This window comes from Mus caroli, unplaced genomic scaffold (assembly GCF_978045245.1).
Source record: "Mus caroli unplaced genomic scaffold, Mus_caroli_1 scaffold_1, whole genome shotgun sequence".
Classification (NCBI taxonomy): Eukaryota; Metazoa; Chordata; class Mammalia; order Rodentia; family Muridae; genus Mus; species Mus caroli.
This window is the reverse complement of record NW_028227256.1, coordinates 83,315,065-83,335,353: the sequence shown is the minus strand read 5'-3', so window position 1 is coordinate 83,335,353 and position 20,289 is coordinate 83,315,065. Positions and strand designations below refer to the sequence as shown.

Below are 20,289 nucleotides of genomic sequence, written 5' to 3'. Positions count from 1 at the left end.
ATCTATCTATCTATCTATTTTAAACTCCAGATTTTAGTCTATTCCCAGTCTACCCTCCAACTGTTCCATATCCCATACCTCCTCTCTGCCCCCTGTCTCCACAAGGATGTCCCCATTCCCCAACCCTAAACTCCCTGTCTCTTGAGGGTTAGGTACATCTTCTCTGACTAAACCCAGACCCAGCAGTCCTCTATTATATAATGTGTTGGGGGCCTCATATCAGCTGGTATATGCTGCCTGGTTGGTGGCCCAGTGTCTGAGAGATCTCAGGGGTCCAGGTTAATTGAGACTGCTGGTCCTCCTATAGGATTGCCCTCCTCCTCAGCTTTTTCCAGCTTTCCCCTAATTCAACTACAGTGTCCATTGGTTGGGTGCAAATATCTGCATCTGACTCTTTCAGCTGCTTGTTGGGTCTTCCAGAGTGCGGTCATGCTAGGTCACTTTTTGTGAGCTCTCCATAGCTTCTGTAATAGTGTCAGGTCGTGGGGCCTTCCCTTGAGCTGGATCCCACTTTGGGCCTATCTCTGGACCTTCTTTTCCTCAGGCTCCTCTCCATTTCCATCTCTGCAGTTCTTTCAGAAAGGAACAATTATGGACTAGAGTTTTGACTGTGGGATGGCAACCCAAACCCTCACTTAATGCTCTGTCTTTCTGCTGAAGGTGGGCTCTACAAGTTCCCCTCCCCAATGTAGGGCATTTCATCTAGGGTCCCTCTTTTTTGAGTCATGAGAGTCTATCACCTCCCAGGTCTCTGGCACATTCTGGAGTACCCCCCTCCCCAACCTCCTACCTCCTGGGGTTGCCTGTTTCCCTGCTGAACAAGGCTCAGGGCCTGTTCCCTCAGGCCTTCAGTCCTTTTCTCCCACTAAATACCAAATCATGTTCCCCTCGCCATCCTCCATCCCCTTTTCCTCCCAGACCCTCCCTCCCTCCCCACTTGTGATTACTTTCTTCTCCCTCCCAAGTGGGACTGAGGCATCCTCACTTGGGCCCTTCAGCTTGCTGACCTTTTTGAGTTCTGTGGACTGTTATCTTGGGTGTTCTGTACTTTTTTCTTCTTTTTGGCTAATATTCACTTATTAGTGAGTACATACCATGCATGTCCTTTTGGATCTGAGTTATCTCACTCAGGAGAATAGAAGACCCAGAAATAAAACCATACACTTATGGACACTTGATCTTTGACAAAGAAGCCAAACATACAATAGAAAAAAGAAAGCATCTTCAACAAATGGTGCTGGTCAAACTGGCTGTCAACAATATGTAGAAAAATGAAAACAGACCCATATTTGTCACCTTGCACAAAGCTCAAGTCAAATGGATCAAGAACCTCAACATAAAAACAGATACACTGAATCTAATAGAAGGGAAAGTGGAAAAAAGCCTGGAACTCATTGGCACCGGGGGAAATTTCCTAAACAGAACTCCAATAGTTCATGCTCTAAGATCAAGAACTGATAAATGGGACCTCATGAAACTGGAAAGCTTCTGTAAGGCAAAAGACATAGCCAATAAGACAAATCAGCAACCTACAGATTGGGGAAAAAACTTCATTAACCCCACATTCAATTTCGGCTAATATCCAAAATATATAAAGAACTTAAGAAGCTAACCACCAAAAAACCAAACAACCCAAAAAATGTGGTATAGAGCTAAACTGAGAATTCACAACAGAGGAATCTTGAATGGCTGAGAAGCACCTAAAGAAATGTTCAAAGTCCTTAGTGATCAGAGAAATAAATGCAAATCAAAATGACCCTGAGATTCCACCTTACACCAATCAGAATGGCTAAGATCAAAACCTCAGGTGACATCACATGTTGGCAAGGATGTGGAGAAAGAGGAACACTCCTTCATTGCTGGTGGGATTGCAAACTGGTACAACCACTCTGGAAATCAATCTGGAGTTTCCTCAGAAAATTGGAAATAGATCTACCTGAAGACCCAGCTATACCACTCTTGGGAATACACCCAAAAGATGCCCCACCATGCCACAGGGACACATGTTCCACTATGTTCACGTTGGCCTCATTTGTGATAGCCAGAAGCTGGAAACAATCCAGATGTGCCATGACAGAAGAATGGATACAGAAAATGTGGTTAATTTACACAATGGAATACTACTCAGCTATTAAGAACACAGACATTCTGAGTTTTGCACGCAATTTCAAAAGTTTGCTGGTGAAAACAATCAGTGAGCTCAAAGATAAATACAGATACACTTAATCCAGGACTGGAAATGGGAGTCAGAAACCTTGAGGGGAAAATTAGCAAAATGGATGAGATCATCAGCAATATGGATAAGAAGGTCAGCATGGAAGAAAATGTCAGCAAAGGAACTGAGATTCTGGAAACAGACAACAAAAACAAAAGCAAACAGAAATGTTGGGAATTAACGACTCAATAGATCAAATAAAGCACACTAGAAACCTTCACCCATAGACTCTGCTAGCAGGAAAGAAGATACCGGGAACAAAGAACAAACCTGATGATATTTGACATTCAAATACCAATAAAGAAAAATCAAATGAGACTACAACACCTAAGAACTCCAGGATACAATCCAAAAACAGAACCTAAGAACGCACAGGAAAGTAGGAGGAACTAAGATAAAGCCAAGTGCTTGTCCAAGAACATAAGATGTTGTGGAAAAGACAAAATAAGATGTGCTTATCAAAATGTTCTCATAAAGATATAAGGCCTAGGGGATGGAGAGACAATGTGGCAGTTTAGAGCGTGTGTTGCTCTAACAGAGAATCAGAGTTTGGTTCCCAGCACCCACATGAGGCTGTAATCCCATTTTAGGGAATTTCATGCCCTATATAACCTCTAGAGGAATCAAGCCTCATTAGACAAGTACTTAGACAAACATGCATACACAGACACACAGACACACACACACATCACCCCAAATAAATAAATATTTTTATATTATGTAAAGCCTTAATTATTTATGTTGGGCCTGAAATCAAACTGGTTAAGATGCTAAAACATATGAAAATGACTAGGTTTCTAGCAGCACTGCATTGTTTTGAAAAAAATTGCCAAGAAAGTTCTCATTGTGTTTATATTTGTGAAGGGCCTACTGAATTTAACCAGATTTCAAAATATACATCTACTTTCAACAAAGCAGATTAATAGTCTAAGTAAATCACATGAAGACTGTGCTTAATGAGAGATTCATCATACACAGGGCAGAAAAGTTAATACATTCTTCCCATAATACTCCAATGCTACTCTAGTACAGGCCTCATGATCACAAGTAGTTGACCAGCACAAATTACACTACTAGTTTGTTGGGGGGGGGTGCTTTGTATGTGTGTGTGCTTTTAAGAGAGAAAAAACATAAAGTACAGTGAGTAGGGAGAGGGAGTTGAGGGAAGGAAGGAATATGACCAAAATATACCATATGAAAAATTTTTTAAAGAATTGGGTGTGCCAAAGCTCATGTGCACAAAGATCAAGAAATCACTACTGGAAAGAAGAGATTCGTTGAAAGCAATAACCAGATTACAATAAAATTAGCTATATGGTACATTTTTTCATTTATTTCTAGTTCTGGGAATTGGCCCTAGACACATTAACTATGCAAGTGCTCGACTACTTTAGCCAATCCTGCTATACAGCATATTGCAAAACTAACCCAGTTAAGCACTGTTTTATATCACTATACTCAAAAATGAAACTCAAGAATGAATAGGTGAGGCTAGAAAGATAGTTTAGTCAGTTAAATCCCTGTGACACAAACATAAGTACCTGTATTTAAATACCCCAAACATATGTGCAACTCCAGGACTGACAGTGGAAAAGAGGGAGAAAGAGAATGAGAAGATCCCTGAAGCATATTGGCCAGCTAGGCTAGCTGCAGCAATGAAATTTGGGCTCAGAGATGAAAAGTAGCCATGGAAAAAAATCGGACATCAACCTAAAGCCTCCACTACACACACACACACACACACACACACACACACACACACACACACACACAGACAGAGACAGAGAGAGAGACAGAGACACAGAGAGACAGAGACAGAGAGAGACAGAGAGACAGAGAGAGACAGAGAGAGACAGAGAGACAGAGAAAAGGGGAGGGGAGGGGAGAGGAGAGGAGGGGAGGGGAGGAGAGGGGAGGGGAGAGGAGAGGCAAAGAGTGGGGAGGGAGACAGACAGACAGACAGACAGACACCCCGAGATACTGAGAGAGAATACATTACTATTTTAGGTATTGCATTCACTTTTGAACTACAGAAGTAAAAACAATGTTATAATGGGATTTCATGAATAAACCAAGTCACTTAAAATTGGGCAACTAAAATGTAAATATGTATTTTATAGTTTCTTAATTCTAGTTTGTTAATCTAAGACACATGGACAAATCAAGGGACAACGAGATGACTTGGAGTAAGTCTTAGATCCCATGTGGAAGGATGGAACTGGCTCTCCAAAGCTGTTCTCTCACTTCCACATTAACAGTGTAGCATGAATAAGTACACACATAAACAGACATACCTACACATACAACAACAGTCAACTAAAAAAAAAAAAGAATAAAACAAAAGGCATGGTGGGGGGACAGGTCATCATGAGCTCTCAAGACATAAAACCTTTACACTTTTGAATCCTCCATATTACATTGTGGTTAGAGTCAAGATACAGGACTCCTTGGAGACATGGCTAATTTAGGTCTGGACTAGGACATAGACAAGATAAACTCTGAACATCTTGTCTTACTGAAACAACAAAGAAACTACTAAACAATATGAGCATCTTGTCTAAATGACTCAAGAATGGTCATGAAAGGGTTCTCTGGGGAGCCTTGGTCAACTGTAAGCATTTAACCTAGCTTTCCTATACAACCTACACATCACTATATATACAAACAGTTGGATGAAGTAAAGTTCTTCACTGAAGAACTGCTTGAGTTAAATTCAGAAGAAATAAAAGAAGTACTATTGGCTACTTCACTTGGAGTTGGGGAATGATCATTATTGATTCCTAAAACCAAAAAGTCATAAGATGGTTGGGAAAGAGTTTTAAAGTAGAAAGGCCCAACTAACAATATCTGGATCTACTAAATGCTACAAAGACAGGAACCATAAGCTCTTTTTCACTCTTTATAAGACTAAGTGTATACTTCACTTAAAAAGTATTTCTCCAAACTGAATGTGAATCGTATCTGATAAAGGAAGCTGAAGGAATAATAACATTTTAAAGAACAGCACCATGTTGTTACACATATACATGTGCACACACATATGTGCACAAATATGTTATGCATGCAAAAAAATGAGGTAGACAGCAATCAAAGAACACATCCACATTAAACTTCACATTCATGTACATGAACTACAGCTGGGGGAGGGGGAGCTAAAACTCCTGAAAATATCAATGTTCATAGAATGCATAGTAATACACTGGGGGTAGGAATGAAAACTGGTCCAGTCCTTTCTTAGATAGATTAGGACTATGAGATAAAGAAAAAACAGGTCCACTGACTCCTAAGCCCTAGTTTAGTCCTCTACACTGCTTCCCCTGCCTTTGGATAAATATATGAATAAAAGAATTCCAAACTGAGAGAGACACACTTGCAAAAGAAATGAGCAAGAGAAAACATAAGTTGTCCCTTAGGAAATCGAGAGAAAGGGTGAGACACACAGTCAGAGTGAGGAAGTATGGAGATGCCAATGTAAAGAAAAGAGCTTTTTGCTGAATCTACTCTGTAAGAGCTGTACAGCAAGGAAGAACTGTGCACGCTCCACAGCCAGCTGAAGCTCTGCTGCTTCCAAGGAGAGCCAACTTTGAGTTTTGGTCGGCCATCTTTAAAATGGGGATGAAACTATTACATTATCATAAAGTTGTAGGAACTGAGATAGCTCTGAGATACCTGAAACCAAAACTGAAATCTAGGAACAGTTCAGTAAAGGGAGACATGTTTTGTCTTAAGGCCTGGAAAGTCTAAGAGCGGAAGGAGCACCCAGGGCAGCTGGAAATGGAGATCACTGGGACCCAGACTGGTGACTACCACAGTCTGGCAGTTAGCAGCAGTGCCCCAGGTTAAGTGTCAGTAGAAAACAGTGCTGCAGGTAGACTCAAATAAAGAGTCCAATAAGAGGAGAGGGAGAGAGAGAGACAGAGACAGAGAGACACAGACAGAGAGACACAGACAAAGACAAAGAGAGAGACAGAGAGAGAGAGACAAAGAGAGAGAGACAGAGAGTGTGTGTATGTGTATGAAAATGGGAATCATAAATGAACTCACCAAAGGATAAGTCTTTCTGTGCTTTTATACACAATAGCTGATCTGAGCCATACAATGGTCCTGAGTGGTACAGAAAGAACAATCAAGGCCAGACCATCTCATGAAAGAGGATAAGGTTCAGATATGTCTGCTCCATAGCTACTAAGTGTCAAGGACTGAAACATGAACTTAAGATTAGGGTTCTAAATCCAGCCCAGGCCCCTAGAGACATCTCCTTCCTGAATGAAAGACAGACTTAGATGAACTTCATACACCTAGCTGTTGTTACACTGATTGTGAAAAACACCTTACAGAACAGAACCATCTCTTCATTTTGTATGCAAGTAATTAAAATTCAAAACCCAGTTCTTTGCCAAATGCTCCTCTGCTAATCCCCCTCTCTAATAAGCGTTCTCTGGCCTTCCTCTGGCCACTGCTAGCCTCTGTTGTTCCTTCACTGCAAGCTTCCTTGAGCAGGTTACATCCCAGGCATTTCCATATTTCATTCTTCCACAGATAGCAAATTAAGACATTCATTATTGTATCTTGCAGGATTTCCCACAATGTTCGCACATAAAACATGCTCAGTAAATATTTGTTTCTTCTGAGTAGAGTAAAACTTGAATTAGCTGTTTAAAAGATTATCAAGAAGAGTAGAAATGAAAGAACTGCCACATTAGAAGAGTCACAAAATTAAAATGCATGCTGACATGATGCTACACCATCCTGCAATGTCATCATGACAACAGTCAACAAGTACTCTATCAAAATGAAAAAAAAAAAAAAAAACCACAGTGTGATACAAATACATATATAAATGTAAGAAAATAGAATTGGAAGACATTAAAAATCAATACATTCTTTTCTAAAAGAAATCTAGGCCTTTGTGTTTAAATTGTAACTCCAGCTTTCAATACGGTCTCAATGTAAATATAAAATTCACTGTTTCCCAATTTGAAAACAAGTCTTAGCACAAAAACTCACAAAAGCACAGATAAAAAAGGGAAAGCCTGCATTTGGTAGCGACTTACAGGGACATTTCCTGGTTGTTTTCAGCATTGTATTGTACCTTTCTATCACTCAAAACTGAGAGCAATTATCTCCACTGAGAAAGTAAATTAGATCAACTGCAAATTGCACATGAAACTCACCAGAATTAAGAAGAGGAACTGGTCACTGGTTAGGTTTTTCTTCCCTTCCTTTTAAAATTAATAGGCTGTATTTCAAGACTGAGGAGCAAACAGAAAAATTCCCTGTAACCAAAAATTCAAATGGAATCCTAAATAAAAATACCAGGTAACATTTCCATTATGATGGCTTACCCAAACTCCACACAAAAACATGTCATAGCTCTCTTCTTATTGATACAGAGAAAAACCTTCTATGGATACAAGGGCCATCTTTAAAAACAAAAAAGATTTTAAATTTTATAAAAAGAGTAAGTCTATTTCATGGGAAATTCAATCCAGGAAGAAAAAAAGAGGAGAGAAGTAAGAGGTGGACGATGAAGAAGATGAGGAGGAGGAGGACACTATAATGTCCCCTTTGAGCATGGGCTTGCTATCAATTTGATGTAATAGAGATTTTCTAAAGGACTCACACAGCACACCTCTGTCCACACATGTGCAGAAACCAGGGCCTCTGGGACAGTGTCAACTGGAGGCTCTGTGCCCAGGAGACAATCCCCTCTTGCACTGCACCTGAGCTCTGTTTGGCTCTGATGCATGTCAACAAGTCCAGCTATGATCTGTTCTTCCTTTCTTGGCTACTCTGACTGGGCTTAAGTGACAGTACTCGGTTGCCACACATGCTTTAGCAAACTTTGAAATCCCTTAATGGCATATTTGGGATGTAGTATAATACACTATTCAGGAAATACCTCAGAGCCAAGAAAAGCAATTGATATTTCCACAGGGAGTTCTAGAGAAGACTTGGCAACAAGTCTCTTTCACTAGAAAATGCAACTACAGACACTATCATCTTAAAGACATATTTATGGACACTCCTGAAGGCATACATGGTATGAGTGGATCATCACAAGAACCTTTTATTTAACATAACCAACTATCTCCATTCTTCTACTTGTTCAGGCTTCAAACTTTTATCATTAATCACCCAGTTGTTCCTAGTTCCCTACCCACTACCCATCACCCTCTGTAAGTACCTCTCAATACACACACACACACACACACACACACACACACACACACACACATCTATCAAGTAACCATGTCAATTCCAAGTTGACATGCTATCAATCTTAGTCTCCATTAGTTCTCTTGAACACAGTCTCCCTGTCCACTTTCAATCTACGCCCAATTCAGGGTCAGAATAAGCCTAGTAAGCATAAGACACATTGCATCGACTCCCCTCCATAGCCCTTGTAAGCTTTTCCACTGTAATCAGAGACAGATCCAAACAATGATGCAGAGACCCTGCCTGATACATTACCTTTACTCCACCCCAACCACCCCTTCATCCTTACCCAGTACTCTCGCTCAGCCTCTGAGCTATTCCTTGGTGCACTAGGTATGCACCAAATGCCCCATGAGATCTCCATAACCAGCCCCTCTCTTCCTGTGGCTGTTACTGCTCAGTTATCTTCTTAAGCCAACGTTATAAAGAATATCAACTCTCATCCCCAAAACACATTCCCTCACAATTTTCTGCCTCTTTAGCACTTACCATTTACTGAACATGCCACAAAGACAACAAAACACCATCCAACACTACTGATTTTCCAAAGAACCCTTAAGTTTCCACTTTAGAAGGTGCTATAAAAGCTGCAGTGGAGTACAGTGGTCAGTGTTCCTACCCACGGTAAAGCCTGTAACTACAACAGCCAGCCCAGAAACTAGCTCCAGTGGTGCAGGAGTGGCACTAATGTCTTGGGAGTAACTAACACCTCTCTAATTGGACTTAAGCAAGCGAAAAGAAAACTCATGTCTGGTTCTAGTCAAGAGTTCAAGGCTCATAGAGTCCTTTGACCCTAGAGAAGAACTTACCACTGTGTTTCTTTAACTCTATTTACCTTCCAACTGTATTTTAAATATATATGCTTACATTGACAGGTCAATGTAGCTCTCACTACACATCATAAAAGCTTCTTTTTTTTGCAGCAGCAGCAGCAGACAGAAGCTAATATTGAGATACACAAAAGGTCCACATGTATAGAGTAATTGACTATGGGATGCCCAGTCCAATTGTACATCTACAACACAATTCCTATACCTAAGGCTCAGGGAACATGAGGAATGAGGGACAGAAAAGATTTATGGGGCTAAAAAGATAGTCCAGCAGTTCAGAGCAGATACTGCTCTTACAGAGGACTCAAACTTGGTCCCTAGCACACACACACACATCAGGAGGCTTACAACCTTACCTTGGCTGTTTCACCTTGCCTGGTTGGGTTTCTATCAACCTGACACAAGCTAGGGTCACTGAGAAGAGGAAATCATAGCTGAGAAAATGCCTCCATGAGTTTAACCTGTAGGAAAACATATGGGCCATTTTCCTGATGGATAATTGATGTGTTTGGGACCATTCCACTGTGAGTGGTGGTATCCCTGGGCAGTGAACCTGGGGTATATGAGCAAACCAGGGGTAACAAGTCAGTAAGCAGCACTCCTCCATGGCCTCTGCATCAGCTCCTGCCTCCAGCTTCCTGTCTTGAGTTCCTGTCCTGACTTCCTGGATGATGGACTACAAGCCTCAAAATGAAGTAAACCCTTTTCTCCTCAAATTGTTTTTGGTTACAGTGTTTTATCACAGTGATAGAAACCCTAAGATATGCCTATAACTTCAGTTCAGGGAATCCAAAGCCCTCTTCTGGCCTCCACAGGCACTGTACTTACATGCACAAACTGAGATAAAGATAGTCATCCCCCATCCCCATTCTTTCCTCTCTCTTTAAAAGTTATATTTTAAAAACTGTAAAAGACAGAAGATGCTGGGCAGTGGTGGCACACGCCTTTAATCCCAGCACTTGGGAGGCAGAGGCAGATGGATTTCTACGTTTGATACCAGTCTGGTCTACAGAGTGAGTTTCAGGATAGCCAGGGCCATGGAGAGAAACCCTGTCTCGAAAAACAAAAACAAGACAGAAGACTGGGTCACCTTCTTCAAAATGGTACCTTCTAGACATGACAGGGATGCTGTACCTTAACAATATGGTTACCTGCACAAGACCTAACTAATGACCACACCAATCAACACAGCATGGTGGATGGGGGGAAACTTCACTAGGCCTCTCCTCAATACAGAGAACTACAGGCAATCATAGTTGATAAAGAAGAAAGGCTCTTTTTTCTCCAGGGATAAAACCTTCTCCGGGTTAGTCAGTACTAAGTAGACAGTTCTAAATACATTTACATATAGGCAATGGTGTATGTGTATGTCTGTTTATATGTGTATGTTGTGACAATTACAGAAAAAAAAAGTTTGTGAATTTGAGAGGGATGGGGAAACACAGAAGGATCAGAAGGAGAGTTGGTATATAGATGATATGGTATATATGTGTGAAATTCTCAATTTTTTCAATTTGTAAAAGAATAAGAGAGTATGTATGAATGTTTTCAATTCCATGGTTTGTCAGTATATTTGTATGTATATCATACCAGTGTGGTTATCACGCCCTGCAGAATAACTTCAAGTCATACTTTTTTGATTCTTCTAGCATAGCTCCTTTTCCTAATAACTGTTTGGCTATTCAGGGTGTTTTGTGCTTCTGTTTGAATTTCAGAGTTCTTTTACTCTTCCTACCATTGCAATATTAGAATGGATGACACTGAATCTATGATTAAGTTTAGGTAATGTGATTACTTAAACAATATTAGTTCTCCTACTCCATGAATGACGGAGGTCTTACCATTTTCTATTGTTTCCAATTTCTTTCCTTAGTATTAAAAATATTTTCATTTAGGAGATCTTTCACCTCTTTGGTTAGGTTTACTTCAACTTAGGGTTTTTGTTTTAAGGATGCCACAAAAATATTTTCCTGATTTTCTTCTCAGGATATTCATTGGTGGTACATAGAAAACTAATTAAATTTTGTATGTTGATTTTGTATCCTGGAACTTATCTGAAAGGACTTATCGGATCTAAGAATTTCCTCGGCAGAGTATTTAGACCAGAGGTTCTCAACCTGTAGGTCCCAATCCTGTTGAGGGTCAATGATCCTTTCACAGGGGTCACCTAAGACCATCAGGGAAATACAATATGAGCTCTGAGGGTTCTGGTTAGTTCATATTGTTGTTCCTTGTACGGAGCTGCAAACCCCTTCAGCTCCTTGGGTACTTTCTCTAGCTTTTTCATTGGGGACCCTGTGCTCTATCCAATGGACGGCTGTGAGCATTCAGTTCTGTATTTGTCAGGCACTGGCAGAACCTCTCAGGAGACAGCTATATCAGGTGCCTGTCAGCAAGCTCTTATTGGCATCCACAATAGTGTCTGGGTTTTGCGGTTGTTTATGGGATAGATAAACCCATAAACTTCCAGGTGGGGAAGTCTCTGGATGATCACTTCTTCAATCTCTGCTTCACACGTTGTGTCTGTAACTCCTTCCACGGGTGTTTTATTCCCCCTTTTAAGAAGGATTGAAGTATCCACACTTTGGTATTCCTTCTTCTTGAGTTTCATGTGTTTTGCAAATTGTATCTTGAATATTCTAAGTTTCTGGGCTAATACCCACTTATCAGTGAGTGCATATCATGTGTGTTCTTTTGTGATTGGGTTACCTCACTCAGGATGACATGCTCCAGATCCATCCATTTGTCTGAGAATTTCATGAATTCATTGTTTATATAAGCTGTGTAGTACTCCATTGTTTAAATGTACCACATTTTCTGTATCCATTTCTCTGTTGAGGGACATCTGGGTTCTTTCCACTTTCTGGCTATTATAAATAAAGCTGCTATATATATAGCATAGTATATATATATATATATATATATATATATATATATATATATACTGGAGCATGTGTTCTTATTTCAAGTTGGAGCATCTTCTGGGTATATGTTGAGGAGTGATACCACTGGATCCTTCGGTAGTACTATGTCCAATTTTCTGAGGAGCCACCAAACTGATATCCAGAGTGGTTGTACAAGCTTGCAATCCCACCAGCAATGGAGGAGTGTTCCTCTTTCTCCACATCCTCCCCAGCATCTGCTGTCACCTGAGTTGTTGCTCTTAGCCATTCTGAGTGCTGTGAGGTGGAATCTCAGGGTCGTTTTGATTTGCATTTCTATGATGATTAAGAATGTTGAACATTTTTTTTAGGTGCTTCTCAGCCATTCGATATTCCTCAGTTGAGAATTCTTCGTTTAGCACTGCACCTCCACTTTTTATAGAGTTATTTGGTTTATTGGAGTCTAACTTCGGGAGTTCTTTGTATGTATTGGATATTAGCCCTCTATTAAAGATTGATAAAGATCTTTTTCAAATCTGTTGGTTGATTTTTTGTCTAATTGACAATGTGCTTTGCCTTAGAGAACCTTTGCAATTTTATGAGGTCCCATTTGTTAATTCTTGATCTTACAGTACAAGCCATTGGTGTTCTGTTCAGGAATTTTCCCCTGTACCCATATCTTCGAGATTCTTCCCTACTTTCTACTCCATAAGTTCCATTGTCTCTGGTTTTATGTGGAGGTCCTTGGTCCACTTAGACTTGAGCTTTGTATAAGGAGATAAGAATGGATCAATTTGCATTCTTCTACATGTTAACCTCCAGTTGAGCCAGCATCATTTGTTGAAAATGCTGTCTTTTTTTCCCCACTGAATGGTTTTATCTCCTTTGTCAAAGACCAAGTGACCATAGGTAGGTGGGTTCCTTTCTGGGTCATCAGTTCTATTCCACTGATCTACCTGTCTGTCACTGTACCAGTACCATGCAGTTTTTTATCACAATTGCTCTGTAGTACAGCTTGAGGTCAAGGATGGTGATTCCACCAGAGGTTCTTTTATTGTTGAGAATAGTTTTTGCTACACTAGGTTTTTTGTTATTCCAGATGAATTTGCAAATTGCCCTTTCTAACTCTGTGAAGAATTGAGTTGGAATTTTGATGGGGATTGCGTTGAGTCTGTAGATTGTTTTTGGCAAGATAGCCATTTTTACTATATTAGTCCTGTCAATCCATGAGCATGGGGAATCTTTCTATCTTCTGAGATCTTCTTCGATTTCTTTTTCCAGGGACTTGAAGTTCTTATCATACAGATCTTTCACTTCCTTAGTTAGAGTCACACCAAGGTATTTTATATTATTTGTGACTCTTTTGAAGGGTGTTGTTTCCCTAATTTCTTTCTCAGCCTGTTTATCCTTTGTGTAGAGGAAGGCCACTGATTTGTTTGAGTTAACTTTATATCCAGCTACTTCCCTGAAGTTGTTTATCAGGTTTGGGACTTCTCTGGTAGAATTATATATGTATATATATAAAATCATATCATCTGCAAATAGTGATATTTTGACTTCTTCCTTTCCAATTTGTATCCCTTTGATCTCCTTTTGTTGTCTAATTGCTCTGGCTAGGAATTCAAGTCCTATACTGAATAGATAGGGAGAGAGTAGGCAGCCTTGTCTAGTCCCTGATTTTAGTGGGATTGCTTCAAGTTTCTCTCCATTTAGTTTGATGTTGGCTACTGGTTTGCTGTATATTGCTTTTGTTATGTTTAGGTATGGGCCTTGGATTCCTATCTTTCCAAGACTTTTATCATGAACGGGTGTTTAAATTTTGTTAAATGCTTTCTCAGCATCTAATGAGATGGTCATGTGGTTTTTGTCTTTGAGTTTGTTTATATAGTGGATTGCATTGATAGATTTCCATATAGTGAACTATCCCTGCATCCCTGGGAAGAAGCCTACTTGATCATGATGAATGATCGTTTTGATGTGTTCTTGAATTTGGTTTGCAAGAATTTTATTGAGTATTTTTGCATTGATATTCATAAGGGAAATTGGTCTGAAGTTCTTCTTTGTTGGGTCTTTGTATGGTATAAGTATCAGAGTAATTGTGGCTTCATAGAATGAATTGGGTAGAGTACCTTCTGTTTCTATTTTGTGCAATAGCTTGAGGAGTATTGGTATTAGATTCCCTTTGAAGGTCTGATAGAAGTTTGCACTAAACTCATCTGGTCCTGGCCTTTTTTTTTTTTTTTTTTTTTTTTTTTTTTTTTTTTTTGGTTGGGAAACTATTAATGACTGTTTCTATCTCTTTAGGGAATATGTGACTCTTCAGATCATTAATTTGACCCTGATTTAACTTTGGTACCTGGTATCTGTCTAGGAAGTTGTCCATTTTTTCCAGGTTTTCCTGTTTTGTTGAGTATAGCCTTTTATAGAAGAATCTGATGAATTTTTAGATTTCCTCAGATTCTGTATATCTCCCTTTTCATTTCTGATTTTGTTAATTAAGATACTGTCCCTGTACCCTCTAGTTAGTCTGGCTAAGAGTTTATCTATTTTGTTGATTTTCTCAAAGAACCAGCTCCTGGTTTGGTTGATTCTTTGTATAGCTCTTTTTGTTTCTACTTGGTTGATTTTAGCCCTGAGTTTGATTATTTCCTGCCATCTACTCAGCTTGGGTGAATTTGCTTCCTTTGGTTCTAGAGCTTTTAGGTGTGTTGTCAAGCTGCTAGTGTATGCTCTCCAGATTCTTTTTGGAGGCACTCAGGGCTATGAGTTTTCCTCTTAGCTGCTTTCATTGTGTCCCATACGTTTGGGTATGTTGTGGCTTCATTTTCATTAAACACTAAAAAGTCTTTAATTTCTTTCTTTATATCTTCCTTGTGTAATTTTGGTTTTGTCATGGAATACTTTGGTTTCTTCATCTATGGTAATTGAGAGTTTTGCTGGGTATAGTATCCTGGGGTGGCATTTGTGTTCTTTTAGGGTCTGTCCAGGATCTTCTGGCTTTCACAGTCTCTGGTGAGAAGTCTAGTGTAATTCTGATAGGTCTGCCTTTATATGTTACTTGACCTTTTTCCCTTACTGCTTTTAATATTCTTTCTTTGTTTTGTGCATTTGGTGTTTTGATTATTATGTGGCAGGAAGAATTTCTTTTCTGGTCCAAACTATTTGGAGTTCTGTAGGCTTCTTGTATGTTCATGGACATCTCTTTCTTTAGGTTAGGGAAGCTTTCTTTTATAATTTTGTTGAAGATATTTACTGGCCCTTTAAGTTGAAAATCTTCATTCTCATCTATACCTATTATCCTTAGGTTTGGTCTTCTCATTGTGTCCTGGATTTCCTGGATGTCTTGAGTTAGGATCTTTTTGCACTTTGCATTTTCTTTGATTGTTGTGTCAATATTTTCTATGGAATCTTCTGCACCTGAGATTCTCTCTTCTATCTTTTGTATTCTGTTGGTGATGCTTGCATCTATGGCTCCTGATTTTTTTCCTAAGTTTTCTATCTCTAGAGTTGTCTATCTTTGTGAGTTCTTTATTGCTTCTAGTTCCACTTTTAGATCCTGAATAGTTTTGTTCAATTCCTTCGCCTGTTTGGTTATGTTTCCTGTAATTCTTTAAGGGATTTCTGTGATTCCTCTTTAAGGGTTTCTACCTGTTTAGCTGTGTTCTCCTGTATTTCTTTAAGGGAGTTTAATGTCCTTAAAATCCTGTACCAGCATCATGAGATATGATTTTAAATCTGAATCATGCTTTTCAGGTGTGTTGGGGTATCCAGGACTCGCTGCGGTGAGAGTACTGGGTTCTGATGATGCCAAGTAGTCTTGGTTTCTGTTGGTAAGGTTCTTGCGTTTGCCATTCACCATCTAGTAATCTCTGGTGTTAGATGTTCTTGCTGTCTCTGATGGAGCTTATTCTTCCTGTGAGTCTGTAAGCCTGTGTCAGCACTCCTGGGAGACCAGCTCTCTCCTGGCAAGACCAGTGCAGAGAGGGCTGCGGAACAGCCTCACCTCCTGGGTGCAGATGTAGGCCCATAGGACCCTTCCCAGCTGCTCTGCTGCTTCTGTGGCCTGTGTGCTTCTGAGTGGATCTACCTTAGAGAGTTACCGGAGAGAAAATGGCGATCTCACCTGAGTCCCCAGGGTCAGATACTTCCTGGAGGCAAGCTCTCCTCTGGCAGGGAAGGTGCACAGAGGACTGAGGATCAGCTCCACCTCCTGGGTGCAGATGCAGGCCCATAGGAGCCTGTTCCAGCTGCTCTGCCGCTTCTGCGGCCTGTGAGATCTTTTCAATGTGTTGTTCACTTCTTTTGACAAAGACTATACTGAGAATTTTTCTTTTTATGATCATCAAGATACCAGCCTATAGCTAATTTATGGAATAATTGGAGGAGCTTTGGTGTTCATTCCTAAAGGTCTCAAACAGTCTAGCAGTGAATTCATCTACTTGTGGGCTTTTCTTTAAAGATTCTTCATAACTGCTTCAGTCCATTGCTCACTGTAGATGAATTCATATTGCTACATCCTGTAGATATAATTTGGTAGGTCATGTGTCTAAGAATTTGGCCATTCCTTCTAGATTTTCCAGCTGATTGGACTGCTAAGTTTCCAAAATATTATCTAATAATATTCTGAATTTCTATGATACCACTGTAAAATGTTCCCCTTTTTAGAATATTTAGAATATTTCATTAATTTGGTCTCTCTCTTTCCTCTCCTCTCCTCTCCTCTCCCTCCCCTCCCCTCTCCTTCCCTCTCCCTCCCCTCCCCTTCTCTCTCTCTCTCTCTCTCTCTCTCTCTCTCTCTCTCTCTCTCTCTCGTCACTTAGGTTAATGGTCTCTCAACCCTGTCTCTCTTCAAAGAACCACCTCTTTGTTCTGCTGATCTTTGTATTTCCTTTTATTCCCCATTTCACTAAATTAATATCTGATCCTTATTTCTTTCCCTATACTAATGTGGAGCGTGGCTTGTGCATATTTTTCTAAGACCTTAAGGTTTATCATTAAGCAATTTATTTGTGTTTTCTCTGATTTTTAATGTAAACACAGATAGCTATACACTTCCCTCTTAGAAATGCCCTGGCTGTATCCCAAAGGTTATAGCAACTTGTGTTTACCTTTTCATTTGATTCTAGGACTTTTTGAAATTCTTCCCTGATTTAAGTGATTCACTGATCATTTGAAAGTATATTGTTCAATTTCCATGTATTTGTAGTCTCTGGTTTCTCTTGCTATTGACTTCTAGTTTATTCAATAGGACATGGAAAAATCAATTGTTTTGATTTCTTTATCTTTGTTAAGACTTGCTTTAAGCCTTAAAAGATGGTCTACTATGCACAAAGTATTATGGACTTCTGAAAATAATATTTATTCCACAGCAATTGATAGAATGTTCTACAGATAATTGATCGGACCTATGGTATAGGTTAACTCTAATTTTTCCATTTATCTGGATGATTAATATACAAATGGGAATAGAGCACTGAACCCGTTGTTGCTATTGCATTCGGACACACTTGTCCATTTATGTACCACACTGTTTGCTTTATGAAACTAGGTACACCAACATTCGGAGTATACATATTTTCAATTGTTACCCCTTCTTAATGGATTGTTTCCTTTAAAAATATGCAATGACCTTCTAACATCGTCTTGATGTCTGCTATGTCAGAAATAAGTATACTATTCTTGATTTCTTTTGGATTCCATTGTTTGGGATGCCATTTCTTACCCTTCACACTTTGGATCTTTGTGTGTTTTTGATACAGGGGTAAGTTTCTTATAGACAACAAACACCTGAATTTTGTTTAAAATCATTCATACAGTCTTCATTTTGTAGTTGAAGAGTTCTGACCATTTATGTTTAGGTTTATTATTAAGTATGTTCCGACTTCTCTCCTTCCTTGCTTTAGAGGCTAACTGGTTCCAGAAGTTTGATTCTTTCCTACTTGCCACTGCTCATTCTCCTGGTGAGATGTACTGTTTTCCCAGGCTCTCAGACTTTGGGCTTTCTTCTTCTTCCATATGATACTCCTTTAAATTTTTCAGACATGCAGGCTTAGTGACCATGAATTGTTTTAGTTTAAGCTTATCACAGGAGGTCTGTACTTACCCTTTGATTTTAAAGGATAACTGCTCATTACAGTAGTCTTGATTGGTAGTTTTGTTTCAGTGTTTGAATAAATAAGTCCACATTCTTCAATTCTTTAGTATCTGCTAATAAGTCTGATGCTATCTTACTAGATTTACCTTTATTATTTATCTAACATTTCTTTCTTGTAGTTTTCAGTATTGTTTGTCCTGTACTTTATTATTTGTTATGCTTATTCATAACTTATTTATGTTTAGTGAGTCCCACAGGAAACACATTAACGACTACTTTGGAGAGTTGGTTCTCTCACTCCTCCACCATATGGGTTCTGGTGATTAAACTCAGCTCATCAGGCTTAATAGCAAGCACCTTTACACACTGAGCAATTTCACAGGCTCCATTAAATACTCTATACTTTAATATAACATAGAAAGTTTCTTCCAGGTATGTCTTTTAGGGATCCTAGATGCATTGTATTGTATTACTGGATATCATTTGACTTGCTAGATTTGAGATATTTTCTGATATAATTTCATTAAGATTTTTAGGTCATTTCTCTGTGACTTAGTGTGGTACTTTGAATAAGAATGGCCCCTATAGGCTCAAATATTTGAATGCTGGGTCATTAGGAAGTGACAATACTTAAGCAAGATTAGAAGTAGGTGTGGCCTTGTTGGAGGAAGTGAGCCACTGGGGGGGGGGTAGACTTTAGGGTTTCAGAAGCCCCAAGTCAGACCCAATAGCTCTCTCTCTTCCTGTTGCCCTCAGACATGACTATATCTCAGCTCCTTCTCCAGGACCATGTCTGCCTGTGTGCTACCATGTTTTCTGTCATGCAGATAATGGACTAAACCTCTGAAAATGTAGACAAGTCCCAGTTAAATGTCTTCTTTTATAGGAATTGCCATGGTCATAGTGTCTCTTCACAGCAACAGAATACTGATGAAGACTCTAAGGCCCCTTTCTTTTACAACAAATTTGTAGTTCTTTCTTGTAACTAGTCTATTCTATTGGCTACTTTCCACTGAGTTTTAAGTTTTGATCTATTGACCTTTGATTTCTAAGATTATAGGGTTATTGTTATTTTATCCAAGATCTCGATCACCTTTTGTTGACTTTTCATCCAAGTTGTTGGATTTCTTGTCAAGGTCTTAAGTTTATTTATTTACCCCATTCCTCTGTTTATTTGAATCATCTCTAAAGTCACTAATGCTTTTTTCCACTTTTTACAGTTTTTAGTACCTTTATGTTCATGAGTCTTTTACCCACATGTGTATCTATGTACCGTGTGCATACCTGATACCAGCAGAGCCCAGAAGAGGATATAAGACTGTCTGGCACTGGAGCTGCAGACAATTATGAGCCATGTGAGTGCTAGGAATTGAACTTATGACTTCTTCAAGAGCAGCCAATGCTTTTAACTACTGATCCATCTCCCTGATCAATTTTTCAACCTATAGATTTTGATTATGGCATTTCAACCATTTCTATAATTTTGGACTCAGCTACTGAAGAGTTGTGAACTTATGGGGAAGTCATATTGCTTTTAATACTTCTTATATTTCTAGGTTCTAATTTGCATATCTTTAGGGATAGCTGCCTCCTTTGGCTTTACTCAACCTTGATGCCATACTGTACGGAGGAGAGAACGGCTGCTTCAGCAACAACGCCCAAACAAACCACAAAAGCAACAAACCACAAAAGTAAAAGAATGAAAGCAGAAAACAACATTGAATAAATTACAAAGTTAAAGTTGGTTGAAGTAAATGCAGTAATACATATAAATAAAATAAAAGAGGCAAAAAATTAAAGAGGTAGGGCTCACTAAAAGTAAAAACAAAAAAAGAACATGAGAAAAGGGAAGAGAAAAAAGGAGATAAAATCCTATTAGACAATAAATAAGGAAATAAAATTAAAGGTAAAAATAATAAAATAGGAACAAGAGACTTGCGGGGGATAGGATAGGGGGTTTCTGGGAGGGGATGAAATTGGGCAAGGGGTTTACTTGAAATGTAAATAAATTAAATAAATGAATAAAAGAACAAGAGATTTTTCAAACGC

At 39.2% G+C, this 20,289-nt stretch overlaps 1 protein-coding gene across 3 annotated transcripts in view; it reads right to left on the bottom strand.

Annotated features, from left to right (window-relative positions):
- Positions 1–20,289, bottom strand: part of Dis3l2 (DIS3 like 3'-5' exoribonuclease 2) — a 357,736-nt gene that overhangs the window by 216,219 nt on the left and 121,228 nt on the right. The gene's annotated exons all lie outside the window — the stretch shown is intronic.